The sequence below is a fragment of the Schistocerca serialis genome, chromosome 1, assembly GCF_023864345.2.
Source record: "Schistocerca serialis cubense isolate TAMUIC-IGC-003099 chromosome 1, iqSchSeri2.2, whole genome shotgun sequence".
NCBI classification, from domain to species: domain Eukaryota; kingdom Metazoa; phylum Arthropoda; class Insecta; order Orthoptera; family Acrididae; genus Schistocerca; species Schistocerca serialis.
In genome coordinates, this window is record NC_064638.1 from 1,243,433,008 (window position 1) to 1,243,445,536 (window position 12,529).

Below are 12,529 nucleotides of genomic sequence, written 5' to 3' on the forward strand. Positions count from 1 at the left end.
TACTTGGAATGTTCCGCACAGGTGCGGACTTGGCTCGGTCCCGTATCATCTTTATTTTCTCCGCCGGCGCTGATTAATCACAACGTAATGGCGAAGTAATTGCGCGGCTCACTGCGTTTCTTAATTTCGAAACCGGTTCGGGACGCTCTCGGATTTAAAAATTGCCTGTCCGAGGTCCCATTTCTCTCGCTTCCGTTTTGTTTTGAATCCCTGGGCGCGCGCCAGCGTCCGCCGCCGTGCGCGGGGAGTGAAATCGTTCGCGCGGCGATCGCCAGATGGACCGGCGAGGAGAGGAGAGGCTCGGTGACGTCACACGCCGGCCGCGGCGCGTGGCAGCTGTCACGGTGACGTGGCGGGTGACGTGGCGGCGGCCGCGAATAGGCGCCGCGCGCGCGACGGTTATAGCCGAGCCCTGCCGCGCGGAGGGGGGCTGGGGGAACCGGGCGCCCTTTGTCCACGCGCGCCGAGTTACCCACAGCTTCCGTTTCATTTGCTCTCCTAATATTAACTGTAGTGTCTGGTGCCATCGTGGGTGTGCATGTTTTACTGCCGAGAGCGTCCTGATCCATCCCACTGGAAGTTTTGTTATGTAGTCCTTGTAATATTGACAAACAGAGGATTCTTTTTCTTAGCTCGTCACCTGCTATGGAAGTTTCGTCATGCTGCTAGCTCTGATCTTGAAAGTGCAACATGGAAAACTTCGCCTGATGTACAAGTGTACGGTCTTTAAATGATTTTCATACATGAGATCATCTAACGGACCTGAAGTATCTTTCCTTCAATAATACTTTTCCGAGGTGCCGGGCCTAGCAGTGTATTTAACACTAAATTCTTCTAATCTTCATATGTAAATGATGCTCTAAGCCCCCCCCCCCCTTTTCTAACTCCGACTTTTGCTGTTGCACATGGATTAAGAAGAAACGGGAACTGACTGTAATCGACCCTGCAAGTGGAGTAGAAAAGAGTTTGGCACCTGCAATAATTTAATTTGATACAAATTAATTAAATAAAGGAAAGTTTCATTAACGTAGTGAGAAATGAAAGGGTTGCTCTACCGATTACCATAGTGAAAGTTCTGTCCTAAATAACAATTTGATTTATTATGACTAAACTCAAAATCATAAACAAAACACATGAAACATTTACAATACATCAAATTGGATACTCAAATAAATGGTGTGAAGGTGAAGTTGTCCATAAACTAGATTGTGACATTTATGACGAAGTGGTATGTGGAGCCAATTCCTTGCAACTCAAATCTTAAGAGAAACACACAGCCAATCCAACATTAATTGCTGCTACAGTAGTGAGAACTCAGGCAATGAACATCCAAGACAGAACCACGTAACATAAGATGGGAACAGGCGCGCTCTGCTGAGCTCTGATTATCACAGAGAAATCTGCTGGTGCTGCGGACATACATTACCAAGCTGTCTTCTTAACTGCAAGGACACCATCTGGCGTACCAGAAGCGATGGCTCGTTGCTTCGACGTCCCGTCGTGGTGAAAATAATGTCGCGAGTATAACCTGAGACAAATCATCCTGGTCTGCTTGTTCCAGACTAAAGACTTCCTATCAATACAAATGCGCCTCTGAGAGAGACGAAGAAGGCTCGCCACACAATCACTGACGGTACAGTGATTGATTTTAACAAGCGAAGTCACACAGTAACTCCGATACAGTCAACTTTAGCCACAACTGCTCAAGACGGACAACATAGGCCGCTTGTACGCAGAACGCTCATTTGCCAACTGTACGCGGAAAGTTACGTTGAAGTCGAAACTTCAGCAGCTTCGTCAAACAGTTACAATTAAATTAAAGTATATTAGACAGTCAACGGAAGGCAGGCTGTCCAGAGCAGCGAGAGCTCAGTCTTGTAACCTACTCCGACCGAAAGGCGGGAGCCAACTCCCTCAAGAGCACCCGTACAAGCCGAACACAGAACATTCCCGCCCCCACGACAGTGGTCGTGGTTAAACGTTCCAATCGGTAACTCGAAAACCGGCGGAAAACTCCACTCTATTGCCGGAGCACTACCATTCCACCAATGGAGATCCTTGGTGCCAATTTCTGCGCCGATTTTGCTACGTCACGGAGCTACGCCCTGAGCAAGCCAATCACTATTACGATTTTGCAGAAAACGCGGGAATTTGCCCGCCAAGACTGCCTGGGAACACAAGTCATTCCCACGCCTCGCTGGTAACCCGCCAGGAAGTGTTTTCACTAAGTTTCTGCGAAGTAACGGAATCTCGAGCCCAGCCCCCTCTTCTGGTCCCTCTGGGCGTGTCGCTTCCGCTCTTATGACAATGTCGGCATATGGAAAGCATCCACTCGACTCCCTCACACTCGTCGGGTTAACCCTTTCAAGCTCAGCAGAACTCGCCTGTCACCGGACCACCCGGGTGACGAGAGACACTGCGTGGGAAGTCCGCGTGTGAAGGAATAGCAACTTTTCACCGCATGCAATTAGAGAGGAAAATCGAATTACTCAGAGTAAGATAGAAATATGAGAGGGGGCTCATGCCACCTCTCACTTTGAGGTGACAAAAGTCATGGGATACCTCCAACTACCATCACGGACCTCCTTTTTCAGGGTGTAGAACAGCATCTCGACCTGATACGGACTCAAGAAGTCATTGAAAGCCCCTGAAGAAATATTGAGCCATGCTGCCTGTATAGCTATCCATAACTGCGAGAGTGTTGCCGGTGCACGAACATTTGTGGTCCGGCGACATGGCGCAATGCCATCCATAAAAATTCCGTGTTGTTCGCGAACATGACGTCCATGATCTCTAAGCGGCCAAACATAAGCATTTTCAGTCAGTGATCTGTTCAGTTGGACCACAGCTCAAAGTAAACACAGCCCACATAGTTGAGGAGCCTCCATCAACTTGCACACTGCCTTCTTGGCAACCTGGGTCCATGGTTTCATTGCGTCCGCATCACATTCGAACCCTAGTTTCAGGTCTAACCAACTGTAATCGTGACTCATCTGACCAGGCCGCGATTTTTCAGTCGTCTAGGGTCCAACTGATACGGTCACGAGCCCAGCAGAGGCGCTGCAGGCGATGTCGTACTGATTAAAAGGCACTAGCGTCGGTCGTCTGCCACAGTAGCCCATTAACGCCAGATTTCGCCTCGCTGTCCGAACGGATACGTTGATCGTACGTCCCACATTGATTTCTGCAGGTATTTCAGGCAGCTTGCTTGTCTGTTAGCATCGACAAGTCTACGCAAACGCCGCTGCTCCTAGTCGTTGATTGAAACCCATCTGCCACTGTGTTGTCTGTGGTGAGAGGTAATCCTTGAAATTTGGTATTCTCGCCACACTGTCTGCAATGTGGATCTTGGAATACAGAATTCTGTAGAGATTTCGAAATGGAACGTCTAGCTCCAATTACTATCCCGCGTTCAAAGTCTGTTAGTTCACGTCGTACGGCTACAATCACGTGGGAAAGCTATTCAAATGAATTACCTGACTACAAATGACAGCTCCGCCAAAAAATGGTTCAAATGGCTCTGAGCACTATGGGACTTAACATCGATGGTCATCAGTCCCCTAGAACTTAGAACTACTTAAGCCTAACTAACCTAAGGACAGCACACAACACCCAGCCATCACGAGGCAGAGAAAATCCCTGACCCCGCCGGGAATCGAACCCGGGAACCCGGGCGTGGGAAGCGAGAACGCTACCGCACGACCACAAGATGCGGGCAACAGCTCCGCCAATCCACTCCTCTTTTATAGCTAGTGTATGCGATACTATTGCCGTCTATGTATGTTTATATCGCTATGCTCTGAGTTTTGTCACTTTGGTGTAAGTTTCAGTAATTGTATGTTAACCGGGGGCTAGAAATGACGGAGAGGCTCCGTCCCCGTCACAGCCGCAGTGGACCACAGCCCCACGATAACTACCGCAGTCCGCTTCACCCCTCTGCCGCCCCACACCAAACCACTCTGTCAGGGTTATTGTGCGGTTCGGCCCTATGGTGGACCCCCTAGGGAACGTCTCACACCTAACGAGTGTAACCCCAATGTTTGCGTGATAGAGGAATGGTGGTGTACCTGGAGAGCTTATTTGCGCAACAATCCCCGACATAGCGTAGCTGATGCGGAATAAGGAAACCAGCCCGCATACGCAGAGGCAGATGGAAAACCGCCTAAAAACCATCCACAGGCTGGCCGGCTCAGCGGACCTCAACACAGGTCCGCCGGGCAGATTCGTGCTTGGGACCAGGCGCTCTCTCCCAATCCGGAAAGCCGTGCGTTAGATCGCACGGCTAACCGGGCGGGCTTCAGTAATTGACATCTCTCCCCCCTAATAACATGTCCCGAGTACTATGTCCTCGCTTTGTAATATGCAGAAGTTCTTTCTTTTTCATTAGATATAGAATCGGGTAGCAGACGATGAGACTTACGCATATTCAGTAGTTCGATTCAACTCCAACTATTACTCCTGTGAAGGACAGAGGATATGAAGCATAGAATTGCTCTACACGAAATGCATTCGCAGTTGCGAACATGGACAACATCAGCTGTATAAAGGAACGACGACAGCGAAAATTTGTACCGGATTAGGACTCAAACCCGGAGTTTCCGCTTATAGCGAGCGGTTCGAGTCTGGCACAAGCTTTTATCATCGTCACCATTATACAGCTGATTGTCGTCCATATTCGCAAGTGCGACTATATTTCCTGTATTTGATGACGGCTGTGGTCACTGCCATGCATGTTCCTTAGGGCTTGCATGCATTTCTGAAGGATCACGGTATCGTACTTCTGAACAACACAGGCGCTGAAATATCGTTGAATCATTCTGGCTGTTCTGATTTTCATTTGCAAACTGATGTCTAACATTGTAAGGTGGCTATAATTTCGCACCTTCAAGAACTCACCCACATACTTTGCCGCGATCTACAAACACAGTTAGGTATCATGTGATAAGATGTACATCGTATATATGAATGCATAAATGAAACTGACATTGTCAGGTACGCCTTGTAAATAACTGTTAACGCTTATTGCATGAAAGGTGACGGAGTGTCTTTATTATAAAAAAGGCGTAATGAAAGATTGCCTGTACTAGTAGAGGTTGGAACGCCAGTGGAGATGAAACGGCAGGCAGAACTCAAGCTCTGGGTGGAAGGCCCACACAGGTGTTGGTCCTGCTTAAACTCAGGAAGTAGCTAGACAGACGTCGTGGCACCTGAGCTCTGGAGTAAATTAGGGTGACGGCCGGCCGCTATTGTAGTAAGGTCCGGAAGGATAACCGGATAATTCTTCCGAACGCTGAAAATCTTGGGCGCAGGTGACAGGAACGAAGAAGCGGCCCCTCGGAAACCATGCAGGCTGGGTTATTTCCAAGGATTTTTACCCAGAAGCGTACATTTGTACGAGTATGGGGTTTTCCTCGCAAACTTTCCGCGCTGGACGACAAAAGTCTAAAATATGGTTGGTCGGCGTTCGGAAGAATCTGAAGAGAGGGAGAATATTCCGTGGTTTCCGGAATATGATTCGCTTTCGGAATTACGATGGTGGGGAGACAAGCCTTGCTGGGAAGCCGGCGCTGGAGAGACGAGGTCCTCTGTCGTGAGCTCCCGTCTGTGACGGTAGCTCGGTATCACCTTTTGTTGGTACAGACGGACTTGCTGTCTTTGTCCTCAGTAGAGTTTTCATTAGAACAGTTATGAAATGTACTGTTGAGGACCTATACGATTCTGGACCTCACCTCTGGGTCGGAAGTCGTCGTTGAGTACGCAGCGTTCAGTAATTGAGAGCACTTCTTATACTTACGTTGAGACATTATCTCAACTCCGACCTTGTGGTTGGGAGTTCGAATTTCTCGTGTGTAGAACACGGAGTGGAGAAGACAGTATTAGAGGACCGCCTTCTGCCGTTGTAGTGGTTGAAAGAGTTTATTTGTGGCTGGAGGTCTTCCAACGTCGCAGAAGAGCACGAGAACCATCACTTCGACGCATCGGATGCAGTACATACGGTGATATCGCAGATTATTAGGGCTATAAAAGCTAAACTGCTGTGATTGCGTTAGTTTATTTCCACTAAGGTTCCACATCACCGTAGATCATCTTTGAAAGTAGTGTCTTCTATGGTTTGGTATGTACATGATGTCAGTCATTCCGCGTTATTGATTATAGACCGCGCAGTCATAATAAGGTGCAGAGTTGGGCAATTGATCAGTAATTTTACTTAGGAAATGTAAACTTTGTAATATAAAGGCTTTTTTTTTTAAATCTACAGTAAATATATAAGCAGGAACAACGTTTATCATGTAGTAGGATTAGTTGCCTTCATCATTAATTTATGTTTAGATTGTAATTTATATGTAAAAGTCCATTAAGAGATGCTAAGATCTGCTTCAGGGGGTAGTCAGACAGGGCCATATCTTCATTATAGCGTTTACTATTTTCCGTTGCGTACATTCCTTTTAGACCTGCCTGGAGTAGCATCTTGGAACATACATAATTATATTTCTTATCTTTTTCGATTATTGAATCCTAGATTTTATCTCCCGCTAAAAGTCACACAATTGTCCAAAATGTTGCATAAGTATTTGAAGAGGTACAGTACTACTGTTGTTTTATTGGGAGATTTGTTCGGATTTATCTTTTAGGCAGTACCATGATTTTCGTCTTAGGTGGGTTAATCCGAGGGGCGTTTCTTACTGGTTTCTTCCCATCAATCATGGTGAGCCATTTGACTCGTTATTACAGATGCAAGTTTCTAGAACTTTTGTCTAAACGCAAGTGGCAGGAAATTCAGTAAAAATGTAACCGCAGCACAGCGAAGCTTATTTTTCCAACTGGGGGGAATATGGAATGTGATGATCAAGACGGTCCTGCATGTCGTGGTTTCTGCGGAAGGAGCGTGTAAACACTGAGGGTATTCACAGACGGTTGATGGCAGTATGTGGTGGGTGCACCTCCACGAAAAGCGTTTTTGCAACTCAACAACGCTCGCTCCCCAGGAATGAAAACTATGGCTACAATTTCTGAGATGGGGTTCCAGGTATTGCCACACTCACCGTATTCTCCTAATTTCTACTGAGGTGGCCCAATGTGAGTAGCCGATTTTGATGAACAATCTCCTGCACGGACTTTATTTTACATTCCAGGAAACGAGAGTAGTTCTCCGCGACAGGCTCCATAGAAGTGGTACGAGAAGGACTTATATGAGGTAAAGGAGCCACTCCAGGAGAGGGTCTGGCAGTACCTGGAACCCCATTTCAGCGCTGGCAGCCATTATTTTCTGGCCCGTATGGACCTCCGTCGCTAATTGATTGTGAAGTAGCGGCTCCGATCTCGTAAACTGATATACGGCCTGGAGTCCGGTGTGCTGACCACATTCCCCTCCACATCCACATCCAGTGACTCCTGTGGTCTGAGGATGACACGGCGGCCGGTCGGTACCCTTGGGCCTTCATGGCCTGTTCGGGCAGAGATCAGTTTTTTATGGGCCTCCTTCCACAGAAACCACGCTGTCCAGCGGCGTCCTTGGAAATCTCACTCCATGTTGTACGCAGTTGGAAAAATGGTCTCTGCTGTGTAGGGATTGCATTTCTACTGAATGTCGTGCCTTCTTTGGGTAAACCAAATAACTACGTATTTGCAGTTGTGATGATGAGTCAAATGATGCCCCAGAATGACAAGAAAAAATAAAGTGTAAATCAACACGGAACCCTACTCGCAGTAAAGCCTACCCTCTCACCATGTTCTACTACAGGATTTATTATGTACAAAAGGGCAGACAGCTCGTTTGCTGCGATGTTAGTGACAGCCACATTTACGATTTTATGAATGTTGCTGTTGTGGTCTTCGGCACGAAGACTGGTTTGATGCAGCTCTCTATGCAACTCTGTCCTGTGAAACTCTACCCACGCAACACTGTCCTTCCTTCCAGTGCTAAAATGGTGAACCCTCGATGTCTCAGGATGTGTCCTATCAACCGATCCCTTCTTTTAGTCAAGTTGTGCCACAACTTTCTTTCTCCTCAGATCTGTTCAGTAACTGTTGGTTAGGTACGTGTCCTACCCATCTAATTTTCAGTGTTCATCTGTAGAATCATATTTCAAAAGAGACTATTCTCTTCTTGTCTAAACTGTTTATCGTCCATGTTTCATTCCCATACATGGCTGTACTGTCAGTTTTTCCATTCTTCCGTAAAGATTTCGTGGTAGTATTTTGCAACCATAAATTGGTAAATAGTTCGATAATCCGTCAGCAACTGCTTTCTATGGAATTGGAATTATTACATTCTCCGTGAAATCTGAGGGCATTCCACCTTTCTCGTACATCTTGCATACCCGATGGAAGAGTTTTATCACGGCTGGTTCTCCTACGGCTGTCAGTATTTCTGGCGGAATGACTCCTTTTCCGGGGGTCTTGTATTGACTTAGATATTTCAGTGTTCTGTCAAATTCTTGATTCAAAATGGTTCAAATGGCTCTGAGCACTATGGGACTTAACTGCTGTGGTCATCAGCTCCCTAGAACTTAGAACTACTTAAACCTAACTAACCTAAGGACATCACACACATCCATGCCCGAGGAAGGATTCGAACCTGCGACCGTAGCGGTCGCGCGGTTCCAGAATGTAGCGCCTGGAACCGCTCGGCTACACCGGCCGGTTGTCAAATTCTTCTCGCAGTATCATACTTCCAATCCCATCTTCATGTGTGATCTCTTCCATTTCTAAAAGACTGCTTTCATATCCCTCGTCTAGACCCTCCACATACTCCTTCCAACATTCAGCTTTCCTTCTTCGCTTAGAACTGGTTTTCCATCTGAACTCTTGATAGTCATACAGCTGATTCTCTTTTCTCCAAAGGCCTCTTTGATTTTCCAGTAGGAGTTATCTAACTTTCCCCTAGTGAAATATACTTCTGTTATTATAGCTTATCTGTTTTGAGCTGACTGCAATGTAATTAAAAAGAATTACACAAGGCACGTTACGCTTTTATTTACGAAGCATCATCTGTGGTATTCTGTAAATTGGATACACACGTTTGTACATTTATTTCTTAATTCTTATGGGTTAAAAACATCGTTTTCTTTATGAAGTTGGTCTGAAAGCTACTTACAGTGTAATTAATAAAACATTAAAAGTACAAATATAACCACAAGCTCCATTTACCTCTACCATTTCAATATTACACAAGGGGTTTTTGTTCAAATTATCATAGTCACACAAAGATCGAAATATGGACAAATGGGGTATCAAATTGATCAGCGTGGGGTTTACCTTTGCAAAAAAAATATTTAATTGCTTGAAAGAAATTAGTGTAATTCAGAAAAAATTAATCAGTGATTTGAGGGAAAATGGAAATATTTCACGAAGAGTTGCTGCTAGCTCAGTAAATGAAGTGACAAAAAATATAATATCACAGCATAAATTGAATCTGCTCTGCTTACTCTGGATCTATATACTCGTAACGATAGCAGAACTCGACCGAATTTACTTGAAAAAAAAAAAAAAAAAAAACTTGTATGTAATAGGCCATATGCTTTGTGGAATGATTTGTCTGAAAGTAAGAAATAAAATAGGTTAGAGAAACATTCGACACACCTTTGAATGACGCACAAAATCAGGTACAGTAAATGAGGTGCCGATTCAGAATTTAAACTTCAATGTTTAAACTAGAATCTTCGAAATTTAAAGAGTTCTAGAGCATATGTGTCTTTTGGAAATTCATTCAGTAGTCTCCTTACGTCAGTAAAGCTTCTCTACGCTATTTTTGTTTTATTGCCTTTAGACAAATCATTTCACAAAACGTTTAATTTCTTCAAAATTTTCTTTCTCTTAGTTCCGTTGCCACGTACAGCGTCAGAAATGTCGGGACGTAGTATGCGACAATGTGAGGAGGTTAGCAAGATACGGCAGCGAACAAATGGCTGGCGAGCGGAGTTCCTGCTGAGGAAAGAAATACGAATTCCGTCGAAACAGTTCTCGTTGACGTAATACCGTGCTTACGTCTGCGACCCCCATGGGCGGTCCCAGAAGCTAAAACTGGACGACACGCTCCCACTGCGTTAATTCTTCGGGCAACGGGTAGTGCGGGGGTGTAGCTGTGGGCGCCAGGTGAGGTGCTTGCGGCTGACAATGGCCTGTGGGGGCGGAGGGGGCGGAGGCGGCTGACAGCGTGGGCTGCGAACACAGCCGAAGTCTAAACCAGCTGCGAAGTGACGCCCAGCACTTAGCACGCCCTCTTACGCTAGCCGTTCTGTTCAGCGCAGTTCCTTTCGTGATATAGAATCTAAAGGTCTCACAGTCCAGATCATCTTCGATAGAATTCACTGGACTTAAACCGTAACTGTTTACTTCTTACACTACTGGACATTAAAATTGCTACACCAAGAAGGAATGCAGATGATAATCGGGTATTCATTGGACAAATATATTATATTAGAACTGACATGGGATTATATTTTCACGCAGTTTGGGTGAATAGATCCGGAGAAATCAGTACCCAGAACAACCACCTCTGTCCGTGATAACGGCCTTGATACGCATGGGCATTGAGTCAAACAGAGCTTGGATGGCGCGTACAGGTACAGCTGCCCATGTAGCTTCAACACGATACCACAGTTCACCAAGAGTAGTGACTGGCGTATTGTGACGAGCCAGTTGCTCGGCCACCTTTGACCAGACGTTTTCAATTGGTGACAGATTCGGAGAATGTGATGGCCAGGGCAGCAGTTGAACATTTTCTGTATCCAGAAAAGCCTGTACAGTACCTGCAACATGCCGTCGTGCATTATCCTGCTGAAATGTAGGGTTTCGCAGGAATCGAATGAAGGGTAGAGCCAGGGGTCGTAACACATCTGAAATGTAACGTCCACTGTTCAAAGTGCCGTCAATGCGAACAAGAGGTGACCCAGACGTGTAACCAACGGCACCCCATACCACATCCCGGGTGGTACGCCAGTATGGCGATGACGAAAACACGCTTCCTATGTGCGTTCACCGCGATATCGCCAAACACTGATGCGAACATCATGATGCTGTAAACAGAACCTGGATTCATCCGAAAAAATGACGTTTTGCCATTCGTGCACTCAGGTTCGACGTTGAGTACACCATCGGAGGCTCTCCTGTCTGTCATACGGCGTCAAGGGTAACCGCACCCATGGTCTCCGAGCTGATAGTCCATGCTGCTGCAAACGTTATCGACCTGTTCGTGTAGATGGTTGTTGTCTTGTAAACGTCCCCATCTGTCGACTCAGGGATCGAGATGTGGCTGCACGAGCCGTTACAGCCATGCGGATAAGATGCCCGTCATCTCGACTGCTAGTGATACGAGGCCGTCGGGATCCAGCACGGCGTTCCGTATTACCCTCCTGAACCCACCGTTTCCATATTCTGCTAACAGTCATTGGATGTCGACCAACGCGAGTAGCAATTTCGCGATACGATAAACCGCAATCGCGATAGGCTACAATCCGACCTTTATCAAAGTCGGAAACGTGATGGTACGCATTTCTCCTCCATACACGAGGCACCACAACAACATTTCACCATGCCAACTGCTACTTGTGTATGATAAATCGGTTGCAACCTTTCCTCATGTCAGCACGTTGTAGGTATCGCTATCGGCGCCAACTTTGTGTGAGTGCTCTGAAAAGCTAATCATTTGCATATCACAGCATCTTCTTCCTGTGTGTTAAATGTCGCGTCTGTAGCACTTCATCTTCGTGGTGTAGCAATTTTTTTGGCCAGTAGTGTAGTTACTTGTATCTTTGAAGGCCACTAAAATCTCTACTATCCCGGTCTTTCCTATGCCTAGCTAATTAAATGAGTTCCTGCCTCATGTGTATCCACACATGTTGCCGAAATGTGTGTATGTATGTTCTACATTTTCCCCTAAACCTCTGGATCGATTTCAGCCAAGTTTGGTACACGTCTGGTGAGAAGCGCTGTGCGTAAGAATCATTCACCTCCCAAAGGGACGGGGCTGGGAGTGAAACTGAACGTATAGAATCTTATGCAAATATCCGGATTATTTCCTGCAGCGTTTGTGAATGAGACCAGTAAGCGACTTGCAGTAAACTTTTCGCATAATTTCAAACGTTTACGAAACTTTTTCTCGCTGACACTATCCACAAAATGATGAATGCAAAACACTTTATCGCTTACTACGTTTTCGACCTTCATGCAGTAAAACTACCACATCATGCATGACGTTTTAATCTGTTACTTCTTTACTATTAACTCTATACGGAACACATTTTGCAGACAGTATTCACACATACCACGAAATGTACTTGTAAAATTATGAGTGCGTGCTAAGTGCCGGGCATTAATTCGCAGACGGAACACACTTCGCCTGTGTGCGCCGACCACTCTGACCGCCGCCTCGCATACTGTTGTACGACACATACGTCAGGAGATATGACTTCATAAATATTGAGGTGCGTGAAAGGCTGCCGCATCATGCATGACATACTAATTCATTACTTTTTTACTACTAACTCTGTTCACAGCACATTTTGTAGACTGTATTGACGCACACACC